The 25,437-nt window shown below is 31.4% G+C and overlaps 1 protein-coding gene and 2 long non-coding RNA genes across 4 annotated transcripts in view; 1 reads left to right on the forward strand and 2 right to left on the reverse strand.

The window, feature by feature from the left end:
• LOC107997986 (ras guanine nucleotide exchange factor P-like) overlaps positions 1 to 25,437 on the reverse strand; it is a 63,956-nt gene that overhangs the window by 33,599 nt on the left and 4,920 nt on the right. The window lies entirely within an intron of this gene.
• LOC133667792 (uncharacterized) lies at positions 4,952 to 6,755 on the reverse strand. Its single transcript, XR_009833399.1, has 2 exons — positions 6,625 to 6,755; positions 4,952 to 5,442 (listed from the first exon to the last, which is right to left on the reverse strand). It is a non-coding gene; the product is annotated as an uncharacterized LOC133667792 (long non-coding RNA).
• On the forward strand, positions 11,184 to 23,998 carry LOC114577437 (uncharacterized). The gene is made up of 3 exons (XR_009833400.1): positions 11,184 to 11,321; positions 22,561 to 22,909; positions 23,073 to 23,998. It is a non-coding gene; the product is annotated as an uncharacterized LOC114577437 (long non-coding RNA).

The following is a 25,437-nucleotide window of genomic DNA, read 5'->3' on the forward strand; positions in this document are numbered from 1 at the left end:
ACGCGATGTCATTGTACAGATTCGTATCACGATCTCGTGTATTTATTTCAAATGAAAAACGGGAATCGATTCTCCTCGACGAATTTTAGGCTGATCCCTCTTAGTCGAATACAATGAGACAATTATAAGAGACAGATAAAGGAAAAGATAGGTGATGGATTAGAGACGGTAGCCCACACCGGTAGACACCGGTAAGCTCTCCAATCAGCTTTTACTCCGCAAACGAATGGACTGTTTCCTTTCGTATCACGTCCAACATTTTTCTTTTTTTCTTTTTCTCGTTCAATGGCGTAGAAAGAAACGCGAATCAAACTTTAAACAAAAAAACATTTCGCTTCCTTTTTCCTTCGCTCTTCGATTGCTTTCGTTACAATTTGTAGACTTTTCTATTTTTTTACTATCTTTTATCCTAAAATAAAAAATCCTAAAATTTTTCATTCGACGCGTATTTGTTTAAAGTTTCGAAGATTTTTTTTTTTTAACCATTGACTATTTTCTTTATTTATTTTTCATTGGCTGTCTTTCATCTTACGTCAGAAAGACCGTATACATAATATTACTTATCTATAAAGCAGTGTAATCGCCTAAGAGCTTTTTCGCATTATTCAATTTTCGTTATCAGGTTTGATATAAACCTGTCGATCGATTATCATCACAGCATCGATTGGTTATAATATTCCCCGTTGATTACAATAATCTAAAATACCACATACACAAAAAATTGAATATCGTAGACCGATTTTCAAATTAAGACGACGAGAACAGAAAATCGTAGAGATTCGACGCCAATGGGCAACAAATTTTGTCGATGCGTCCCATCGCCAGTCACAAATTTGACGTGGTGGAGACGAGGAATAGAATCTCAGCAGGACATTAATATCCGACGCTCGCATCCCTCTCGATAAGTAGCAGGGAAGCTCGATTCCTCGCGCGGTTCTGCTAAATCTATAGATTTAGCCGTCGATAAGCCTGATGGCAGAAAGAAGACGCTCGGGCAGAGATATATCTACTGCGTGTAATGGATACAACGACTACTGCTTTTATTGATTTCGAGCCTTGGAGGAAAGAGTTTCCTACGATCAATCGTCGCGACTTTTGACTCTGAAAATTCTCTGGAAAAGGAAAGATTACTTGGAAGCTTAATCGATAGACAAGATCGATCGAATAATGAAAAACGCATTTTTAAAAAAAATTCGAATTTTGGAGTTTATATGCTTTCAATTTAAATAAATTTTAATTTATTTTTGTATCCGTTTCGATCTCTATAATCGTTCAAAAATGTTGCACGAATATATATTAACACCTTCTATATATTTACTTTCGTTATATATATACTAACTAAATGGTAATTTTTCTCTTAATACGAATATTATTTTATTATTCCATTATCAATGCAATTAATTAATTAATTAACGTTTCGTATTTGGATACACTTTCTCGTTATAATGTGCAGTAACAGTCTGTGTACGAACGATATTCGCCTCGCGAAATATCTCGTTCGTGGTTACGAAGTGGTTAATCCTAGAGCATAAACGTTATTTAATACTTTGCGGTGTGTAATTATTTTCGTAATACACTCTGGCAGATTTGCACTTCGTAATTTAAAGGAATTTAGAAAAGTAAGAAAAGTTTACTTTTAAAAAATATAGAATATACGTATGTGAACAAGAAGATAAATTTTATTTTTTTCTACATTTAGGATATTTAATACTGAAACGATATTTTATTGTCGTTTAATAATTTAAAATGATATTTTGCTCAATAATCGATGATCAAAGAAATTTTTGTTAAAGATAAAAATATTTATTTTCTCAGATTAAAAGATTCGTTTCGAGCGAAACGAGCGATCATTCAAGTTGAAACGAGGCTTAATAATCTCGTTCAAGTGATAAGATTTTTGAACAGGTTAAAAACGGGACTAATACGATTTTATCTTTATTGAAAATTCGATTCTTACGTATCTATACTGTCCTCATTAGCATATTTTTACTTTTCAATATATATTTAAATAACTATTATATATTATTTATTTATATTAAATATCTTGAAGATAAGAAATACCAAAAATAGAATATTTTAATCGAGGAGGATACGTAAGTATGGATACGTAAGAATTGAATTTAGATATATATATATATATTTTTAAGTTCTTTGATTCTTAAATAAAATTAAGAAATGCTTTTTACAAATTTGTAGAATGTAGATTTTTTTTATAATAAAATCGTTAAAGAAAGAAAGTGATAGGAACTCGAGAAACTTTTCGTGTATATTTCGAAATGCCAGATAGAAAGTAAGTACGTTCATTCATGAAAATATAGAGAATCGTGTAAACGGAAATGTAAAGCAAAATAGAAAATCGATACTGATTTTCGTTTAAAGAATGGGATATAAAGTCAATCTTAGCGGATTACACACGTGGAATAAAAATAAAGATCGTGTCAAGGCTGATTGTGCTTTCGGTTAATCACGATTAATACAATGAAATTAAAATTGAGCCTGCGTCATGCGTATTTTACGCGCATTATTCGAAATTACTTTCACGAAGGACGAGTCTTTATTGCATAGAAAGTGCGTACGCTGCTTCCTCTCCCATTTTTGCACTTTCTGCAGTGCTATTCAACTAACTGTTTTTGCCATTGACTCTAAAGATAGAAACACGACATTTCACAATCCGCGATTATTTTCGAAAGAAAACAAGTGCGAAATCTCGTTTGAAATTCAACACAACTTAAAAATCATCGTCTTCGAGCATCAAATCAACGATTATTGGTTATAATTCTGGTCATTCGAATGGACATTATGGGATATAATTAATTTATTTTTTGTAATTTTATTTCTTTCGCTAGATAATTATTATTTTTACTCGCTAAACATGCACATTTGAAAATCGTTTAATTTTTAATTGCTTCGCGACACATTGATAAAATTACTTCATCCGATTATTCAAATAAATTTCTTCTCCAATTGGTTCGGATAATCGACGTTCTATTATAATGATATTATTCTTATAGTAACAATTTTGGTTCGTCTTTTCTTGCGAGGAATTTGATAAAACGTAAAAATATCATCTTGGAAAACAATCTGTAAGTAATAATAATAATAATCCACGACGCGTGCCAAATAATCATTAGTTTAGGTCACTTTTTACACGCGATCAACAATCGTGAAATGTCAGAATTTCAAAGGATGCGCCATAACCTTTTCTGTAAAGAATACGCCAGCCGGTTCCAGGACCCGTCTACTCAACAAACGTTGTCATCATATATGTCACTGAATCACAGTTGTATTCGTCGAGCCGCATGCCAACCACATTGCGCAATTATCACACCGCCATCCATTAGAATCCTTTACCAAGAATTTTACTAATACCTGATTTCATTTCATATGGCAAACTTTTCGAGTTTTTGATGCACTATTTTAATTTTCTCTCTCTCTTTCTCTCTCTTTCTCTCTCTATTTCTCGTTGAATAAGAACGAAATGTATTATTTTTTTAATCTCAGTCTAAATTTGGCACTCTTAAAATGTGCAATTTATAATTTAGGTTGAGTTAGATTATTGAACTACGAAGGATTGGACGAAAATAAATCTTTTTCGTAATAATGAATTTAAAGATTGGCTAGACAACATTTCTGATATCATAATGACATCATTAATGGAAACTATCCAAGTCTTTTTTTATACTTGTATCGGTTGTTAGATTAAGTTGGATTAAATTAAATTTGTTTAAACTTCTAGATAGAATTGAAATATACTGGTTAAATTAAGTTAGATTCGAGCTATTTTTTAAATTTCTATTACGTATCTCTTAATTATCAATTACTCCATGAATAGAAACAAAATATACCGTTTAGGTTAGGTTGAACATATTTCACTTAAAACTGTTATATTTAAAAAAAAGATAAAATAAAATCAACAAAGTTTTTAAACAATTTTCGTTTCTCCAATTTCGTGAAACGACACAGCAAGGAAATTGAACAATAAGAATAAACGCAGGAGCAAAGGAGAGGTTACAATGTAGATGAATTAAATCAAGCGCGCTTTGGACGCAACAGTCATATTTTCCTTGATTTGTGACCACTAATTTTCTGTTCGAATACCAACGCAACCCACCGTGCTATTAGACATTCATTTGGAAAACTACCGACCCGTATAATGTACTGTTTGCTCATCGTAGGTTAGGTTAGACCCTATCCATAACTCTCATGCTGGAGAACAATCTTTTTTATTTTTATTCAATGTTTTCGGAAAATCTATCACTTCGTTGATCGACTTTCCATCATGTCCTATTATTTAATGTTTTCAATCGGTAAATCTCCAAACGAGTGACAAAGTATTTTCTGGGAGGTCACGTTGGTATTTTTATGATCTATTTATGGGACATAAATGGATAATTAAGTTCTACAATAAAATCATCGGTTTGACGATAAAAAAAAAAAATGTTTTAACCGAGAAAGTAAATTTCAACGAGAGATTACAACATGGAATTTTAATGAAAATACGTTGAACATTAAATAATTATCGATATTATCGTAATGTTACTATTATTACCATGTTATCGTCATTGTTGTATCATCGATATTGCAACATGAATGAGGAAAAGTGAATGCGTGCTTTTTTACCTGTTCAAATAATTCATTAATTACGATAATTAATTTGACAATTTGTTAACAGGTAATCCGCGAAATTCTTTTTAATTTTATCTTGGAAATCTTCGATTGACTAAAATAATTCCTGTCTGGAATTTGAAAATGACTGTTAATTGGAATGCAGTCAACCATTAAATAAAAAAGTATCCCGAAATTGTTTTGACAAATTTCAATAAAATAATTCTTCATCGATTATTAAAAAAAAACTGAAACTTTTTTCATCGAAAACAAATAACTGAAGTATCATAATATCAAACATGAAAGGAAAGGAGCAAGATATAAGGATAAAAATTAAATATTCTAGTTACTTGATGCGGAACCAAATGCATTTGATATTTATAGCATTCACTTTATTTCTAAGAATGAATCTTTGCACAGACATTCAAACGAATATAAAATTTTTGATCGTTGATAACATTCAAGGTAATAATTTATAAATTAAATTCATAAATTATACATAAAACATAAGTAGGAATCGTAATCGTTTTTTTAAGATTCGTTTAACTCGAAATAAATCATTCGTGAAAATACAAGATTACGGTGTCCCTGTGGCGCAGGATCACGCCCTACACTACATTGCCTTTGCTAATCGTGTTATCCCCATATTCAAATCTCTCAAATCTTCTCCCTGGAATCCTGCCAGGTGGCCCACCTGTTGACCGAATCGTGTTTTTCCACCGAATCTTCTCGTTACCTCCGATAATCATGGTTCCAGGAAGGGAAACTCCTCCTCCTCCTCCTCCTCCTCCTCTTCGAGTTGTCCCAAAGGGATCAGCCGACCATCGTTTTTCGTGTCTATCGGAAATTGATAGTCGTTCGAAGGGAATTGGTTTAAAATTCTTATTCGATATGTCTCGTATTGAAATTTTAAAAAATTAAAAAATAAATAAAACGTGAATAATTAAACTTTATTTTTTTTAGATTTTTATCATATTTTTTGATATTGTTTGAATGAGAGATAGATATACAAGTCATAAGAATTTAAAAAGTTAATTATTAAAAAAATACTCTTGATACAATAATATACTTTGTGATAAACATTTAAACGGAAAATTTTATTCTTTATTTAAACATAAATACTTTGATCATTTACATTAATGATATCATCATGTTGATGTTATTTTGACGATAGAAATCATAAATATTCATGTATCTGATTATCAAATTCATCATCGTAAAAAATGATTAGTTTCATTAATACAAATTATAAAAGAGATATTCGATTATAATTTGGAATATTTTTTTTTTTTAATTTTTATTTTATTATTTTCTTCTAATAATATTTAATAAATAGAAACAAAATATAAGTTAGATAAAGATAGATTAGATAACTTTTTAAATTTTCAATGTGTTTCTACATTCAAAACCGTTATATTTCATCACTATTCTTCGAAACTCACTATCAAAAAATAATGATACTCTAAAACGAAAGTTCATTCATATCTAACTATATATTCATTTATCTAACTACTATCAAAAATGAAACGAGATTTTTTTATATTTATAAAGAATTACATTTATAAAAAATATTTATATAAAAATATATATATATATATATATATATATATTTCATAATTAATCAAATTTTTAAAAATAGAATTAAATAAATGTATAAAATAACGAATAAAGAATTATCGTACAAAAAATAATATTAAAATATTAGATGGGGAGAAGCAAACACCGAGGTGGACAAGCGGTTCTATATATATAGAAGGTAGAATATAAAGGTGAGAGAGAGAAATATGAAGAAAGAGATAGTAGAGGAGGATAAAAAGAGAGAGACAAAGTAAGATAGAGTGAGAGAGAGAAAGGAAGAGGGAGAGGAGTAGTATGGAGAGCGCTCACATCACATTCTAGGCTATTCCGCATTCTGTTCCCCCACTTTCCATCGTCCACAAGCCACCGGCTCACCTCTACGCCTCCGTGACTGCTGGAAAAGTTGTATAACGAACACGTACGCGTGTACCTGACACGTACCTCTACGTTCGCCTCATCCGAGTGTTTCGCGTCCAGATATATACATAGTATACCGTGGACCTCCTCTACACGAACACTAGCTGCTACCTATGACACGAGGACTCACTTGCGTGAGCACGGTTTGCTCGTGTAAGTATATATCTGTTGCAAATCCACCAGCAGCACGGCCACTGGGCAAACGACGAGAAATACTCACACGCTAAGGGAGAGAAGAGACACACGTTCAAAGTTCCTTCTTACTTGGCGCTGTTGCCAATTCCTTTTCCGATTTTTCCTTTATCTATACGTTACACGAGGGATACTCTTTTCTTTTTTTCTTTTATTGTCAAAGTCTGTGTTTACTTCTGCTATCTTTTCCTCATCTCATCTTTTTGTTCTTCCTATAGCACCGTCTGCTTCGCGTTTATGTAGTACTAGATATTTATTGCGCTTCTTTCTTTCTTTTTTATATGTTCATGACATGATAATATTAATTTGCTTTCAACCATGAACGAAGACGTTTTCACGAATAGAAAAATTAACTTTTGTAAGATTTTATATTATTCAACTCTCATTGTTACTCGGATTTATGAATACTCAATCGAAACTTATTAGAATATATCTTAATATTTTCGAATGTATCTAAAATTCATTTAACTTAAATCTGAGATTCCGAATAAACCCGAATGTCTCCGAATAAATCCGAGTATCTCCGAATATATCCGAATATATCCGAAGCATTAATTTAATCCGAATTCAAATGTATAAGAAAAATTTCATATTGATTTTGAAGAAATCATAATCATAAAAAGAAATTCTAATCTGGAATATGGAATCTCAAACATTTATATTCAAATCTAGTTTCTAATGAGCGTATTTCTTCGGATTATCTTCGGATATAAATAGCATTATTTTTTTTATTTTATACATCTATCTTATTCTCCGCGTGTTTTTCATACGATTTAGAGATTCTTCCCCAATTGCTCAACTGCGCGTTAAGAAGAACGTATTACTATCTAGAAGACGGATATTCAAGCTTTCCTTTCTAACGCACGTTTCCGTCTTAAAAGTGTGTTACATGGAAAATTTTAAATATGTAGGATTACTTAAACATTATCTATGCCACGACTATCGGAAAACGCGCGAGCATATTCTCACGGAACGAAGAAACAACAGATATCTTTTTATAGAAGCTTTTTTTGCCTGGCCGTCAACAGTAAAATACATTATGAACGATTTCCTCTCAAGACCCGATCTTAATTAACGCGTAAAGACATGCAGATGGCAATGAAAGTGACAGCGTACGGATGTCGACACACGCGATTACATGTACAGTTAGCTATAAAAAATATTCGTATCCTATATTTATCGCAACATTTACGTGTAAATTAAATTTCGTATCATTGGATAATTTTATATTGTTACAAATTTTAATATTAATAATGAAAATTTGATACTACAGAAATGAAATATAAAACTTGATTGAGAAAATATTTCATTGAAAAATAGATATCTATTAAAAACTTTTTGCAGTTACTGTATGCCAACATCGTTTCTTTGTATACATGATTCAAGCATTAAAATTGAAAGGTTCAAACCGATTTAGCTATGAATTTCAAACAAGACAATAAGACAAATTTCGAACTGAAAATAAGGATTTGAGGGAAAAACTCTCGAGAGTTGCTATCGGAAAGTATTTTTCTCTAAATGATATTGCGTTAACAATAACTATCTAAAATTACATATTAGAATACATATTCTCAATGCAGTATTCATTAATAAAAAATAATCGATAATAACTTTCGAGAGTTTTACTCTCAAATGTTTCGAATTTTAATTGAAAATTCTCTATTAAAGGAAAAGTAATTAACAGTGATTTAAAATGCTAACTTATTATCGATACAAGATAATATAAAATAGCAATTAAGTTAACATGTTTATAATTTAAACTTTTTTATTTTATCTTTATCTAAATTCAAGATTGAGGTAATCAGGTCGCTTGCTATTAAGAATCTATGATCGTTATATATTATATCTTTAAATTTTGTTTATTTAAAAGATGTTAATACGTAAAATAAATATTCAAAATAAATTTTGCAACATACCACTTGATTCGATGAAATTTATAATTTATAATCATGTAAACACGTTCGATCAAAAATAAATCAAGAAATAAGATATTAATATCTCGTGCAACAAGCGTGACAAAATTCGACAAATAGAAGGATTAAGGACTTTTTCGTTATCTTGGAATAAACCTCATGTCGAAATCATATATTTCGCAGTAAGATAATTTTGACAACCGATCAGATATTTTCATCGAACAGAAATGTTTCGATTACATATCGCATAAAAAAACGAAGAAAAAAAAAGCGAATTTAACAAATGATCGAGTTCGAAATGTTGTTTCTATGAGATGGAATAAATGATAGAATATAGATAGAATATATTGGATAGAAATATATTGAGAACTTCTAAGAATTGCTTTTAAGAGTAATAAGTAATTTCCATAAATAGATAATGCATTGACCGACATTTTAAGAATAAAACGTCAAGAATATTTCTCATCAACGAATATTATAATGAGAATGATTGTAATTTTCATTATTCAACATTAACTTCCGGAAATTAACTATTGAATATTCATTCTCAATGCAGATGGGAAAGTTGAAAACTTTAATTCTAAAATATATTTGCGCTCGTAACTTTCTTTCAAGATTACACACAAATATATTTAATCATTCATAAATGAATACGGAATCACACGTTCTCATTTCGACACAAGATTCAATATCGATCTAGAATGAGAATTGCAATATCGTAGCACGCTCGTTACACGCTCCTTACACGCCCGCGTCCTCCTTATAAATCACGACCTTGAAATCGGCCATGTAAGTAAATACGCATATATCTAGTGCATGAATCTACGACTTTGCTATACTTCGTTCAAACAATAACGCGAGCAATAATACGAGATGTTACTTTGTATACGAGATTCCGTTTTTTACATTATTTCTAAATAATGGAATAAGTGTCATCTATCGTGATAATTTTTTTTAATCGATTAGTTTCATGGTAGCCGTTTTATTCTCAATACTATCAGACAGCGTGGAGACCACCAACTCACTCGCGTTCTTTACATGATTTTCAATTCATATCACGTAATTCACAGTATTTATTCAGTTATAAACTCTTAACACATACAAATTACTAAAAACACGAATTCTCATTTCATGCCAACAATTACAAATAATAGTCAGTAAAAGATAAAGTGGAATAGAGAACCTAAGCATTTGAATAAGTTTAAATGCCTGTATTTTAATGTATTACTCGTTTGACTAGTTTCAAAGTAGGAATGACTTCCAAGCATGTATTTACTTATTTGTCTAAACGGGTTAGAAAGATCCTTGAATATAGATAATAATATAACAAAATACAAGTAGTACATAGATAACTATTATACATATTACACATAAAATAGTCAATTAACATAATATTTTTATTGGCAAGAATAACAATTTTATTTATCTTAAGATTTAAAAAAATTTAAACGTATATATTGTAAAAATCTAAAGAATAAAATCGCTTTTATTGAATTTATTTAATTAAATTATTATCCAAAAAAAAGCATATGACAAATATATAGGATATATTTTATACAGAAATCTAATAAATAAAAATATACGAAAGATATAAAAATATTTATCTGTAAATATTTCGATATATAAATATAAACATTGCAACTAAAAATATCATCAATCGATCTTTCATATTTAATATACAATTATTATTATTATTATTATTATTATTATTTAATATACTATACTATAAATCTGCTTATAATATATTATATTATACGTATATTCAAGCTACTTTAAGCATTTGTCCATAACCTATAATTTACCATTGGTAAACAAAGTGTTCACAGAGAAATTTTACATAAAATTTTTGTCTTACTTTCATTTGTAGGTTATGTTCCCACCGTTTAACCAAAAAGATACGAAACATTCTATATTCTGTAATCGTCGATTTCTTTCCTTCAAAGACGAAATGACAAAGAACAAACAAAGACATCGTTTCAAATGGAAAAAACTGATCAACACGATTGTTATTCCCGCGATCACAAAGTAAAAGGAAAGCGGCAGTATAAACGGCTATTATGATACAACCGCTTTACAGCACAGTCATCAACCTTGACCAACCGCGACACCGAGAAAAGAACGCATTCTAAAGACTCGATCTAAAAGCAGTACGATAGATCAGGCATCGGCGCGCGGACCACGAAGCGGTTAGGACCAGCCTGATCGCGTTCTCTTCTCACCAGGTTGGCACCGCGTGGAGCGCCACTCTCGAACCGATGAGTTTCGCAGGAGGTGGCGCGCCACGCGCCACGCGCCTCGCGCCACACGCCACGCGCGAATAGCGACAGTGAAAACGGTCGTTCGTAGCCGGACGACATTCTCGATTTCAATGCCGCGCCGCCCAAACACCTTAATACTCGATTTATCGTAATTGCCATTTTCGATCGTACCTTTCTTCCTTTCGCTCGAGTTCTCGAGCAGAGATACAATCAACAACTCGGAATTCTCAAAGACACCGAACAAGGATAGAAGTACTGCGATCGGTACATACAGTTGAAAGATCCAGTGGAAAAGAAATATATGAAATATTTTTATAAGTTTAAAATTGAAGAAAGATTTATACTCATAGGAAATGAGGTATGGAATTACATTTCTTTTAAATAGGACGATTCTATATAATAAAACGTACATAATATTAGATATTAGATATTAGAAGATTACGAAATAAAGAAATGAAATTATGATCCAAAACATTAAAATGGATACTTCGTGTAATACTTCTGTTTTTTTATTAGAATTTCACAAAAGATTATGTTAAATATTCGTTGTATATAGTAAAAGAAAAAGATTATCTTTGAATTAATGATGTTAACATATAATTATGTTAACATTATAATTGATTATATTATGTAGACAATTCGTTTATTTCGAAGATTTAACATATATACTTCATTTTCTAATATCAATAATATGAAATATATTTTAAATCTAGAAATATATTGGTTCAACAAAAATTATGTGTTTAATTAAAAATTTGATATTCCTAACATATTATATCGTTTCTTATTTATTTTAATCGCAAAGTTTATTATTTATTTAATATATATTATGCTCGTATCATTTTCACTAATAATATTATCATTTATATCATTTTCTCAATAAAAGTGATACTATTTTATTGTACTATTTATAATCTATTTATAATCTCGATGAATAAACACGAAATATATCGAATTAGGTTAGGTTAGATAACTTTCAAAGTTTCAAACCGTTCAAAGATTCAAAACCATTACGTATTTCATTTCTGTCATCAAATAAAATAAAAAAGAGGTTAGAAGAAAATATTATGAAATAAAATTTTATTGCATATCGATAAGCGAAAGAATAATGTTATTCATTTTTTGATCTATCTATAAGTACGATTAAATAATAATCCTATTATTATTTTAAAAAAAATTACTCGATAGTTTCTTTTTTCTTCTTTAACATATATCTCTAATAAATAAAGAAATCAAAGAAACTTACTTCGAAACCGTGATTTAAAGAAAGCCGCGTTACGATTCTCGAAAACTTTCTTCTTCGCTTCGATGAATTCCGAAAAGGCGTTATATCGTTACGTAAATCGTGAAACTCGATTCATTCGAAACTCAATCTTAACCGATTTTCGAGCCAATTCTCGATAAGGAAAGGATAATCCGTGTAAATACGAAAAGTAATTGCAAATAATCTAATCTCAATGTGACATTGGCCGCGATCTAACCTGCAAGACGTGTATCTTTTATGAGTGTATACATATGTGTATTATGTATTTACCAGTGATAAGACATTCGACATCGAAGGAGTCTGAGAAAACTAACATCAAGCACGTATTTCATAATTCACATCTCCTTTCACAACTGAATGAATGACGATCATTTCTAACATTCTTCGTTTTTTTTAATCTTTTTTTTTCTGACAGCCTTTCGAAGTCAACTTGACATGAATATCGTTTTTCAAACTGACTCCATTAGTGATGCATCATTATTGTTATTATTGTTGCACTTTTATTAATTCTTCGTAAGCAAATATATATATTGCACTTTTTATAAATAAGAATTATTTAAGTTTGATTGTTTTTATTATTCTGACTTTAAAAAAAATCGGAAAAAATTCTAGGACACTTTATTAAAGTTTTTATTTCAATATTTCAATATACACTCATCCAATATTGAAGAAAAGATTTATTCAATAAAAATAGAAAATAATTCAGAAATTTTTTAGCTGTAAACGATTTAGCTTGTCTAATGCAATGAGATTTAACTGTATTATTAAATTAAACATTAATCAAAAGGATGAAATAATAACAAAATTATTATAATTTTTCAATCATTCTTCGTTTCTTTTCCTCACATTTTATTTTAGCTCGATCATGATTTCTTCAAATGTGAATTTTTCATCGCTATATATTTACCAATTTTTGCTTGTAATTCAAGAATCGCAACTTATACCGTGAGAAAAAAACGAAAGTTAATATTCGCGAAAGAAGATAACAGTTAAACGTCGTATTTGTGTCGAAGGTTTCGCAAACGTCATCGAAAGTCAAACATCGATCAAGTCCGAAAAAAATCAAAAAGCGCGAGCAAATATCGCGTTGGTTTGCTTTTCAGGTGCCGTTCTCACATTTTCTGCACCGTTCTAATCAATGTACGCGATTCTTTGACCGCAAATAGATATCCATATATTCGTATCTAAAGATACGATTTATGTGGAGAATTCGAGAATCCGTCGAAAACTTCTTATCAAAAATGGTCTGCAAATTCTTCCATTCATCGATCTCTCATCGGACATTGCGCCATTCAAAAGGGAAGCGTGAAGCGAGTTTCTATGAATTAAAGCATCTTTATGTAGTGTTATTGAATTTACGATTACGAAACGGAATACTTATAATAACGCGAACTAAAAATTGACACTATTAAGGAAAATTTGGAAAATAAACGTAGAAGTGAAATTCTTAAGGAAATAATACAATAAGATACATAACGAATAAAGAACAAATTCGAAATATGAATATTTGTCATGTAAAAGAATACATATTTTATATTATGTAAAATATCTTTCAAATATACAAATTTAAATACATAATCATTTTTCATTTGAATAATTATTGAATAACAAAATTGTATAATTAATATAATTGATATTTGTATAATTGTATAATTGGTATAATTATATAATTGATATATTATAATTTTGTATAATTGATCTACATATAGTCAATTATAATTCGGATATAATATATAATTAATATCAATTTATTCAATAATGAAGTTTCGTATAAAAAAAAATACTTCTACATTTTCATCTTACAATTAAAATTTTTTCAAATAAATTCGTTTTTTTGTATCAGTTTGATAATATTTAATATATAAAGAAAAAAATTAAAAGGATCATAACCTTTTAGGCAATACGAGCATTGAGCAAGAACTTTATCGATTGCTTACATAACAATCTTTGATTGACTATTGCAGCTGTTACCTAGTATCTTTGAATTCAATCACAATTCTGGCAAAAACAGCGTCTCTTTGATAGAATTCAATATTCGATATTTTTGTAAATTCTTCAAGAATTTTTGTACACGCATTCAAGATCTCACTTTAATAATTTTGTATATTCTTGACGGAATATTGCAAAATTATTTTAGATCCCGATTCTTTGAATATTTTTTACATGATAATTCGTGATTTTACAATATTTGGTCGAATATATACAAAATTATCACTTTATTTACTTTATTATTTACTTTATGAAATAAACTAATTACACATTTGAAAGATGTATATTTAAGATTTATTTACAGATTAAAATTTATAGATTACGATTAATTCAATATCAATGTTAAAAAAATTATAGAAAATATAGGTATCCACGTAAAATGCTTAAATGTTTTCGCGTCATTTATGCAATTATATATTCTAATTTATAATAATTGTCGATTCATAAGAACGGTATCGCGAAAATCTCTATGTTTTCTCTGGGCAAGCGTTAGAAATGGAGACTGCGGTTTATGCTTTAAACGTCGTGCTCTGCAGATGGTAATCTTGTTTCTTGGCCTATATCCGCGTTTGCCTATGCAAACCATTGTGCAATATCCTCGAAAGGTGTCTTCGAAAATGATTCAGAAACTAATCCTCACTCCATTCTTCTCCATTCACGAGTAACTCGCTCTTTTCTGTCTTTCTCTCCCTCTTATGAAAAACGAGAAAGAATTATAATTGAGACGAATAATTGCACCATTTTTAAAATTTTTATATACACAATATAATGATTATGAATTTGTGAGTGATCATCCTTTTTTTCCCCCTTAATTTTTATACAATTATATAAAATGAATAGCTCGTAATGATTTACGATAATATAATTTCAATTTAGTTACATGTCTACAATTCAACAATAAAATACACAGATATTAATTTTAATCGCGATGAGTTGGCAAACATCCTCGCCTATCTCTTGCGCCTATCTAATACGAGCGTAATATTTTCTCACATTGTGGAAGAAAAAAGGAAAAACAAGAAGCAAAGATTCGATAGATGATTTGGTGCTGACGATACGAGCATTCGCAAGTTTGGTTAAAAATAATGGTGCTGGTAACGAAAGCACACATCCAACTGGAGGAACGTTACACCGACTTGTGTGTACTTCTGGCTATGCGAAGAATGGATTTACATGCGTTTCACGGTTCCCGGCATTGCTGACACGATTGCCACGCAGTCGAGAGACACGTAGAATGCGTGTCGGTACGCATCTTAAAAGTCACTGCTGCTCACCGGTCTTCCTGCAGGCCGCACGATACGCGCCGAAGGCTAAAGACCTTCTTCGGAACTTTTCTACGACCGAGGAACGCCTCTAGAGCACGCGACTCTCTCTACACTGCCTGTGGTACACTTGCTATGTTCGAGTAAAAGTACATCGAATCTTTTCAAGGGGATAGGTAAAAATGTTGGAGAGGACGAAAATGGAAGGATTACATTTATGCAGAGCGTGAAAAATAAATTAGAATATACACGATATGCGAGAAGATACAAAATATCCAAAAAGTACGTTATGATGAGGAGTGGAACAAATTTTTAAACTTTAGAGAAGCTATTCGAAGCACAGAAATAATACGTTCAGATACGTGGAAAACAATTTTCACAGAATAGAGGAGAATGAATAGAATTTTAGCTACCGAGAGATTTTCGATTAATTTATGTAATTTTTAATTCGACGCGCGTGCCTTCCAATAGTGGTGAATCGCGATCGAATATTCGAGCATTTTCGTGTGACAAGCAACAGGCGGTCATCCTTTCGGAACTTAATAACGTATATCACGTCGAATCGACAGACCTTGCGAGTAGCTTTTCTCGCTAAAAACCTGGCTAGAATTTCAATTTCCACGTTCTATCGTGCCGCTTCCTCGCAATTCAGCGAAGTTATATATTCGATCGTTATAAATTCGATCGCTATAAATTCTAACGTTTGAATAGTTAAAAAAATTCGATCGTTGTAAATTCGATTTGTAATCAACGAATTCGATACCTGTTAAACGGTTCAAAGTTTCACACGGTGGAGGAGGATATATCGTTTCACCCAATGCGATACACTCGTATCGACAATGACGTACAATTACATAGCCTTATATCGATAAACATCGTCGATACGTCATATTTCGTAACGGTCACGATCAGATCGGTTACGAACGATCCGGTGCGTGCAGACGCCGGCAGCAGATATACATTTACCCGATCTTCAATACCGTAGGTCAACGTTCAGAGAGAATTCCAGCCAGACTCATCATCCTGCGTTTTCCTCTCCTCTCTTCCACCATCCCTTTCCCTTCTCTCACACTCTCCATCTCCCTCTCGCTCAATGTCCCTCTTGCCAACGCACGGCTATGCACGCGATCGACACCAATGGGCGCGCGCGCGCGCTTACACGTCAACGCGATTCAACTTTCTATTCCAATCGGATGTACCGCGATCGAATTCTATTCTTCAATGGAGATATTTAGGCCTCGAGGTGTGAATCTACGTATTTAAGAGCAGCAAGATTATTCGAGGAATTAGTCGAGGAACATTAATCGGTTTAAGAAAATTTATTTATCGAAAAAAGATTGAACAATTTTCAAATATGGACGTGTTTGTGAAAGAGATGTATATACGTATTGGGACTATATCAATTATTTATTTGAAAATTTATGCAATTTATCATCCCATTATTTCAAATATTGTAAAGAAAAGTTGAATTTCATTTTCAGGGATTCGATAAAAATTAATATTTATCTATTTAATATTTTGCAGATCAATTATGTAGCGTTTCTTCATTGCGAAATTTATATACAATATTTATATCACTCGAGCAAAAGTGAAAAATTCACATGAATTTTATGAGAAAACTGGAAATTAATTTAATTTCATCTCAAGAAGTGTAATTTAAAGAGGATAATAAAATTTCAATATCATATATGATATTTTAATTATTCATATATAAATATAAATATAAATATAAATTTGGATGGCGAGACAATCGCGACGTCACGATTTTACCGAACCGATACGATCGCAAAGACGAAGCAACAAGCTATACGTTCAGAGGGCCGGGAGCCTTTACGTAACAACCGACTCGAGAAAGTAGCCCAAAGTCTGCCTGTTATAAATCACCCGTTCAACAACACAACCGATGCGCTTCGATCGAATCTTTCAACTTTGATTCGTGGGAATATTACGTGTAAATAAATCGAAATTTCCTGTCTAAATTTATGAAATATTTATGAAATATTCTTCTATCTATAACACGACATTAATTTCAAATTAATAACACACTTGGGAAAAGATTCGAAAAGAAAAAATAATCTTAAATTTTCGATCGGCAATTTTTCATCGTACGAAATTTCTACAATGCGAGAATGAAAGTTTCATATTTGGCGATAACACGAATCGCCGAACGTTTTCTTCGATTAATCGAGTAGTTGGATAGGGCATGGCACAGGGCAGGACAGGCCAGGCTGTACCGAGATCGAGATCTCGAGAAGAGACAGGAACGTAAGCGAGACAAGGCAAGGAAGAGTCGAGTAGGCTCGAGAAAGAAAGGAGAAAAGGAGAAAGGGGGAAAGGAGGAATAAGGAAGAGGTGAAAAGGAGGAAAGGAGGAAAGAAAGGATCCTCGAGGCCTCGGGCATCCTGAGCATAACGGTACTTCGTAAGAGAACGCAAGAGAAACGGATAATCAACTAGCCTCCGCCCAACCGAAAACGATTCGCATCTCCTTCTCTCTTATCGACTGGCTCATTCTCGCTCTCTCATTCCCTGGCAACAACTAATTAATCGTCCTTTTAATTTTAACTAAATCGAATATATATATATTTAGATTTCTTCTTAACCAGTATATCAGTATTAGATCATAGCCGAATAAACGAATGTTCGATTGATCTCATTTTTAGGTTATGTAAATAAAATAATAATACACAATAATGCAACGAATACTATAACGAACAATTTTTTTTTCATTAAATGAAAATGCTACAAAGTACAAATCTCAAGTTATTTGGTGGAATATTATTTATTGATTAAAATCGTAAATAATAAAAAAAAATATACATGAACACATTGAAAGAGTAGACGAAAAGAATAAGAACTATTCTTGAACTAAAAAATAGAAAATAAAAAAGAAAAAAGAAAGGAAGAAAAGAAAAATGTCAAATTTTTGCACGCATCGAAATAGCGAGAGAAACACTCGTCCCATTAAAATCCGTCTCATTAGTATGAAGAGCGCAAAGTCGCTTCACAGTTATTACAACAGATACATCGATGCTTTACAATCCGTCTCCGGTGTTAGTCCGTAATGTTAATGTGTTATACAGCCGAGACTTCCGTACTGGCTACAAAGCATTCGTTCGCGAACATCAGGTATGCGATGCCACGAGGTTACCTTCCATGAGGTCTTCGTTGCTTCTTACAACACCCTTATTGTGCTCCCACCGCTGGTGGAGCAAACCTCCGCTATTCCATTCTGTTCCTTTCCTATATCATTCCTTTCCAATCGATCATTTTCACGGTAATCATCGGTATTTTTGACTATAATAATTTTTTTTTTTTCGATTAAATTGCTCATTTTCTCTTTTTTATTTATTCATTCTCTCCAATCAAAAAAATGAATCAGTATTTTTCCAAATATTTTTCCTTCTTTGGAGTTGCAAAAAAATATTTGATATGCACTATTTAAATTTTAAATTTTCCGTACAGAAGTGATAATTATTACGTACTTATGATTGGGCAATGAATCGTACACTCTCTATACACTCATTGTTCTTCATTTTTCTTCGTTTGATGAATCGCAAGGATGTCTTTGCGTTAAAGTTTTTATTGGGTGTAAGCAAATATAGCAAGAATTACGGCCTATCATCTACATACATCATTAACAACAAAGAATATTTTTTAAAAATAATGCGATTTTGATGACTAAGTAATATTGTCTTCTTTGATTTAAATAGCGAGGACTCTGATATTCCTATAAAATATAGAAATGTAATTATATTAAAATGACAAGAATTAAAAGTTAGAAATCGCTGTGCTAAAATAAACATGTAAATTAGTTTTAAATACAATTCAATTATTATATCGCTTATTGTATTTGTGAAATTTACGGTTGTTACGATCTTCGACTAGTACCGGGATATTCACAGATTACACGTACTGGATAGAAATCGACACACAATGTGCCTCGATCGAGTAATTTCCTGCCGGAAGAATAGTCTCGTTAATCGAAAACCATTGTCAATCCTTTTAGCGTTTCTCATTTATCAAGTGCTATTTAAATACGTTTGGTTATTTTAAAAGTTTCTTCCTTTTTTTATTTTTATTTTTCTTTTTTTTCAGTTCCCATAACTCTTGTATTTTCCAATAAATTTTATTTTTCCAGAATAGCGATTGCGCTGAATTATATCTTATCACCTGAGTGATATATTTTTCAAATTAATTTTGACCGATTATTTGAGATGGCTTTTTAACTTGTTTAAAAAAAAACAAATCTTTTATGGAGAAATCATCTAATTATTCCATTTGATATATAAATGTAAAAGACCATTGGTCTATAAATTTATTAACTTGTTAATTCGTCGAATATTACTTCTCTCGAATAACAAAAATAATTTTTGAAGCAACGTAATATTATATATCAATGATATACAATAATGTGCAATACATAATAATATGTAATACAGAAAATATAACACATATAACATGAATTGTGTACAAACCAAATCCATAAATTCACTTTTACAACCAAGCAATAACCAGCTTATTAATCATCAAAGAAACAATAATCGTATTTTCTAATTATCGTTTCGAATCGTTTCGACATATAGTAACGGGAAATTCGTTCGTTTGGTGCCGCTTCTAAAGACTGAATTGCCAGAGGAGCGTATGTCGAACGAGTAACGGTTTATCAAGTTTATATTCCTTTTCCACGTGGTCGGTGATACACCAATAACTCGGTAAACGCCAAGCATCTTGCACCACTTGTAACGCAATGTGGAAAACCGAGCAATCCGCGATACGATTCGCGTGGAGACGCGCGATACGAGCTCGTGACGAACCGTACCAGCAACATCGAGCAGAGTCGAGCAGCGCCTTCCCGATCGACCTGTTGCCCTCTCGATTCTCTCGACTGGAACGCGTCTCTACGCGGAAACGCCGTGGCGCAGTCGGTTTCGACCTATCGCATCGATCATAGTCGAATAAATCAAAAAAATGTAATATCGTCTGCTACGTTGAATCAAACGTACACTTCAAAAGTTCGAAAACAGTAAGAAATTTTAAATGAAAATTTAATTCGTTGCTTAATCGAAACTGAAATATGAATAAAAATAAGTTACGGGATAAATTATAATAACAAAAAGTTTTTTGTTGACTATCATAACCTAAAATATATTGGTGGGATATGTTGTATAAAAGTATATAAAAATATAGTTGATTATGGTTTAATTGATATTTTTATATTTCTAAATCAATTTTTGATTTATTTTGATCTCTTGAAAAATTAAATTTTTGCTTCATCAAAATGATCGTATCTTTTGATTAAATTTAAACAAACTTCTATCTATTAAATCTTTCTTTTCTTATTCGAAACAGTTCATGGCAATAAACATTTATAAACAGTTACATTCTTATCGCATCGTAAATTAATATTCTTATCCAAGTCATTTGCGATTATTATTATTACACTCATTCTTATCTATATCTCGTTTTATTATATAGCTTGTATTATATTCTATACCTTTCTTTTATATATCTAAAAGATTCTCGCAAATAAACAAACAAATATAAAAGAAATATCACGTGATATTTTCGATTCCCAAACGAAATTCGCGGATCGATCTTTTCACAAATATTGTATCATTATCATACAAGTTATATAATAATCGAATCGTTCGATAAATTGCTTCTTGATTGTTCCCATCGTTCGGAATATCTATATGTATATTATTTACGTAAAGAAACATATCCAAGTGTATTTGAGCGTAATCGTTGGATGCGTTCAAGCATTTTCACGCTTCGTGACGCGCGTCATATCTGTTTCCTGGGGATCGTGACCCGTGACTTCCAACCACCGAAATACAAAAAACAAAGATGGCGAAATAAAAAACATTATATTCCTCGAAACACGTACAATTATTCGTTAAAATGTCCTCTCTTCCTTACGCACAATTTCATATCGTCTGAATTTATCAAAATGTTGAACTCCTATATCATCTACTATAATGATTGATAATTAATTTTTCAAACGTTAAATTTGCCTTAAGAATGCAATAAAATTTTTAAATTTGAAAAAAAAGCCTGGAAACGAAAAATCGATTTAAGAAATAAACTAAAACAAATAACGTTAGAGAAATATCTATCTCTGTAAAGAAAAATCAACTGATAATAATTTTAATCAGTCGATTAGTGATATTTATAAAATTATTGATTTTTCAATTCACATTATTTCAAATTGCTCCAACAGTTCTCCAATTCAATTGTATTCCACTTGTATTGTTGGACGAAAAATTTCGATTTATTTGCTATCGAGAATAATCGAGAATACCACCCCCGATTTCTCGTCAAATTCGTAGGAACGAATTCGTTAAAGGGGTAAAAAAAAGGAGAGAGGGAGATGAAACGCGAACGGACGTGCGGTCTACGATTCGTGGTGTACGAGAATGTACCGAATGTATTATGGTATAACCCGCGAACAATAACTCTTCCTCCACTCTCGGCGTTTAATGGCCGTCCATCTATTTAACGTGAAGGAAGAGGAAGTGACTGATGGGTAGATAGGTCGAGCGTTTTGTAACTAATTTCGCGAGTAAATTGTCCGTAACATTGGTTTGGTGCAGTTGAAACGTAACTAAATATAACAACCACGAAACGGGGTTGCCGATTCGCCAGCGCGACAACCAGTCAAATCCCTGCAATTCCGTCCAACGAATACCTTATCTCGCGCGATTAACTCGATGATGATAAGATACTCGTTATTGTTCCTTTATTTAAAACGTTCAATCCGTCTCTTTTTTTATTTCAAGATACACATTGCAACATTTGAAATTTCATTTATCTTTTGAAAAAAATTCATTTCTGTAAATCGGTTTCAAACTTGATAACAAGTATTTATATAATTTCGTTGAAAATTAATTTAACAGGAATTTTATATCGTGTCATTTTCTATTTGTGACAATTATTATTCTCATTCACGGTATATCGTTAATGAAAAATGACCATCGAAAGCAACTCGCGTGAGTTTTACTCTCAAATGGATTCGCACCCTAGATAAAAAAAAAAAAAAAAGTTTAAGTATCCATCTACAGATGTTTATCATTATTCCAGGTACTAATGACCATCTGTACGCATTAAACGCATACGACGCTAGTAACCACACAGCTAGCCACTCATCCACGATTCATCGTGACTCACTGAGAGCAGAGTGATATGCATTGGATATGAACTTTTCAAATTCCTGTCACGCAATGTCAAAGATACACCGAGAGGAATGCGTCAATTTTATCTTTCCATCTCCACGAATGGAGATACACTTTGAAAACATCGATTCTTTGTAAAATCTCGTGGAGTATCCACTCGATGGAAGATAGAGTTTTTTTGTTCTCGAGAACAATCGAAGAAGAGAAATTTTCTGACGACAAAAAAAAATAGTACAACAATTTGATACGATATCTGGGTGAAAAAAAAATTTGCAATCTCCTTATTCTTCCTTCTTATATCGAAATTTTCTTTTCCAATTTCTTTTTATTACTTTGTTATATCAATATAGTAATTATTTTTTGTTAATTTCAATCTAATTATTCTTCAAATACCGCCAACTATTTCTTAATTATTTCTAGGATGTAGGAGAACTTTTGACGAAGGAACTTTCTAAAATACGAAGAAGTCTAACCTAATTCTCTTAAAATCAACCATTTCTTCGAATACTTTCTAAGAAACATGAAAATCTCGAACCTATTTTATTTACAAAAGACTGTATTTTTTAAATATTCTGAATTTTGAAATGATTGAAATTCAACAATTTAATTAAGCGACGATAAAATGGGAAACGGCCACGAATACAGCTGGATGGGGATATACGCACGTTCGAATATAAACGATCCCCGTAACGTTAAACGCGTGAGAGAGTTTCCCTTCGAGCAAACAAGATCGTCCACCGATATTTTGACCCGGGCTCGATCCTCGGTGCCTAATGTTAATTGCGTTTGTTTTCTGCTCGAGCATCGAGCAAAATAATCGGTGGAACGATATAATCATACGTAGAGTTGAAACGAAGGGCGGTGAACCGTGGAAATGGCTCGTCCGGTAGCTCGTCGTCAGGATGCCCTTTCTGCCTGACCACGATAATCGTGGATTTCCGTCCGCTTATTATCTTATGCGCGTCACAATACGTTTTAGATTGCGTTCCGGTGACGGCTAATTAGAAATTTACAGCCAATTCTCTGTACAACCGCGATCCTCCTTTGCCACGCTCCAACCGACTCCGACTTTCCACCTCTCTCTCTCTCTTTTTCTTTTCAGTAATGAAACCCTTCGAGTCATTTTGAATATATATCTTGAAAATTCGAATCATTTCGAAAAATGTAATTTGGAAAAATGAAATCGTCTCTAATCGACTTCCAAGTTATTAAACTGTGTGGATTTTTATGCTTACATCTTTATGATTAAAGGGATTATCACTTTGAATATACTTTTATGTTATGTGTTTCACGAAAGAAAAATGCTGTGCAATAGTCTAACATGTTACGTAAAAATGGAAAAGTAAATTGGATGTACGATTCAATTCGTGTATTGATGAATGAACTTTGAATTGTTCGAATTAATCAAGAGGAATCAAATTTATTAATATATCATAAAAATTAATATTATAATATAATATATATAATGAATCAAAATAATCTTTTAACATTACAATAATTTTAGCACTGTTGCACAGCATATAAACTGCATGTTCTGTAAATATACACATAATAGAAACACGTATATTCACGTTAAATAACGAATGAAACAAAAATAACACATAGAAATTAAATTAAATAGTACGTAGATAACGAGACCATTTAAAATATCGTCTTATCGAAACTATCTTTCGAAGAAAAAAAAAATTCAGATCTATTTGCTTGAAACTCGCGATTATCGGGTATATCGATGTGTGTACTCGCTTACGAAATTTTCTCGATAATCGAGATATCGATGGAATCGTTTGGCGCGCGATACGAATGCGCGAATTTCGCCTACCAAAACTTATCGCATCGGTAACGGTACGGAGAACCGGTTTTCCACTCTAGTCACAACCACGTGTCTATTCTCGTCACCCGTAGAAAAACTCGTAGTGATTCGCGGTCGAAAGATGCTCGACAAAAACCAACTCGCCTCTGATCGGTCTTAGATCGATACGATCGAGAAAAAGAAAAAAAAAGAATTAAACTTTCGAATCTTTAATTAGACTCACAGTCGATTTCTAATCGATAGCTCTAACTGTTCGAGAGAGAAGTGCGAATTTTAAAAGTAACGCGCGCGTCGTACGATCACGTTTATTATATTTAATCGTGAATTCATCGACGATCGGATATTCGTTGCACGTTTCGATTTGATGTGCAAATGAATATTAGGTAGATACGCGACACGAAAAATTGATTATTAATTTTATTCGAGATTTTATTTTTTTCTGAATTAATTCTTTTTTAATCGTGTTTAAAACGAATTAAAATCCTTTTTTTTTTTTAGAAGCGATTTAAAATACAAAAATGAATATTAACGCGTAAAAATATGTAAAATATTTAAATATTTAAAGTAATGACATGCTTAAGAATGATGATGACATTAATTTTTAAATTCTATTTAATTATACACTATATTTATGAAAATATTAATTTGCATAAACATCTATAGCTTAATTATAATAATTATATTAATTTATAATAATTATAATTAATTTAATTATAATAACATGATAGCAGCGTGCATATAATTACAACGTACATAATCACAATATAATGATATTAATTCTCGAAAGATAAGAAATTACGTTCAATTTACGTTATCGTTGGGAATTTTTTTAAAAAATATTCTTTAATTTTAAAACTTGTATAAAATAATAATAAAAATTTTCATAGAAACAAGAATATTTATTATATTCGATTGAAAAAAAAGAATGGAAAACTTTTTAATAGAAAATTTGTATTTCTATATTTTATAAATTCC

The sequence above is a fragment of the Apis cerana genome, linkage group LG1 (assembly GCF_029169275.1).
Source record: "Apis cerana isolate GH-2021 linkage group LG1, AcerK_1.0, whole genome shotgun sequence".
Lineage (NCBI taxonomy): Eukaryota > Metazoa > Arthropoda > Insecta > Hymenoptera > Apidae > Apis > Apis cerana.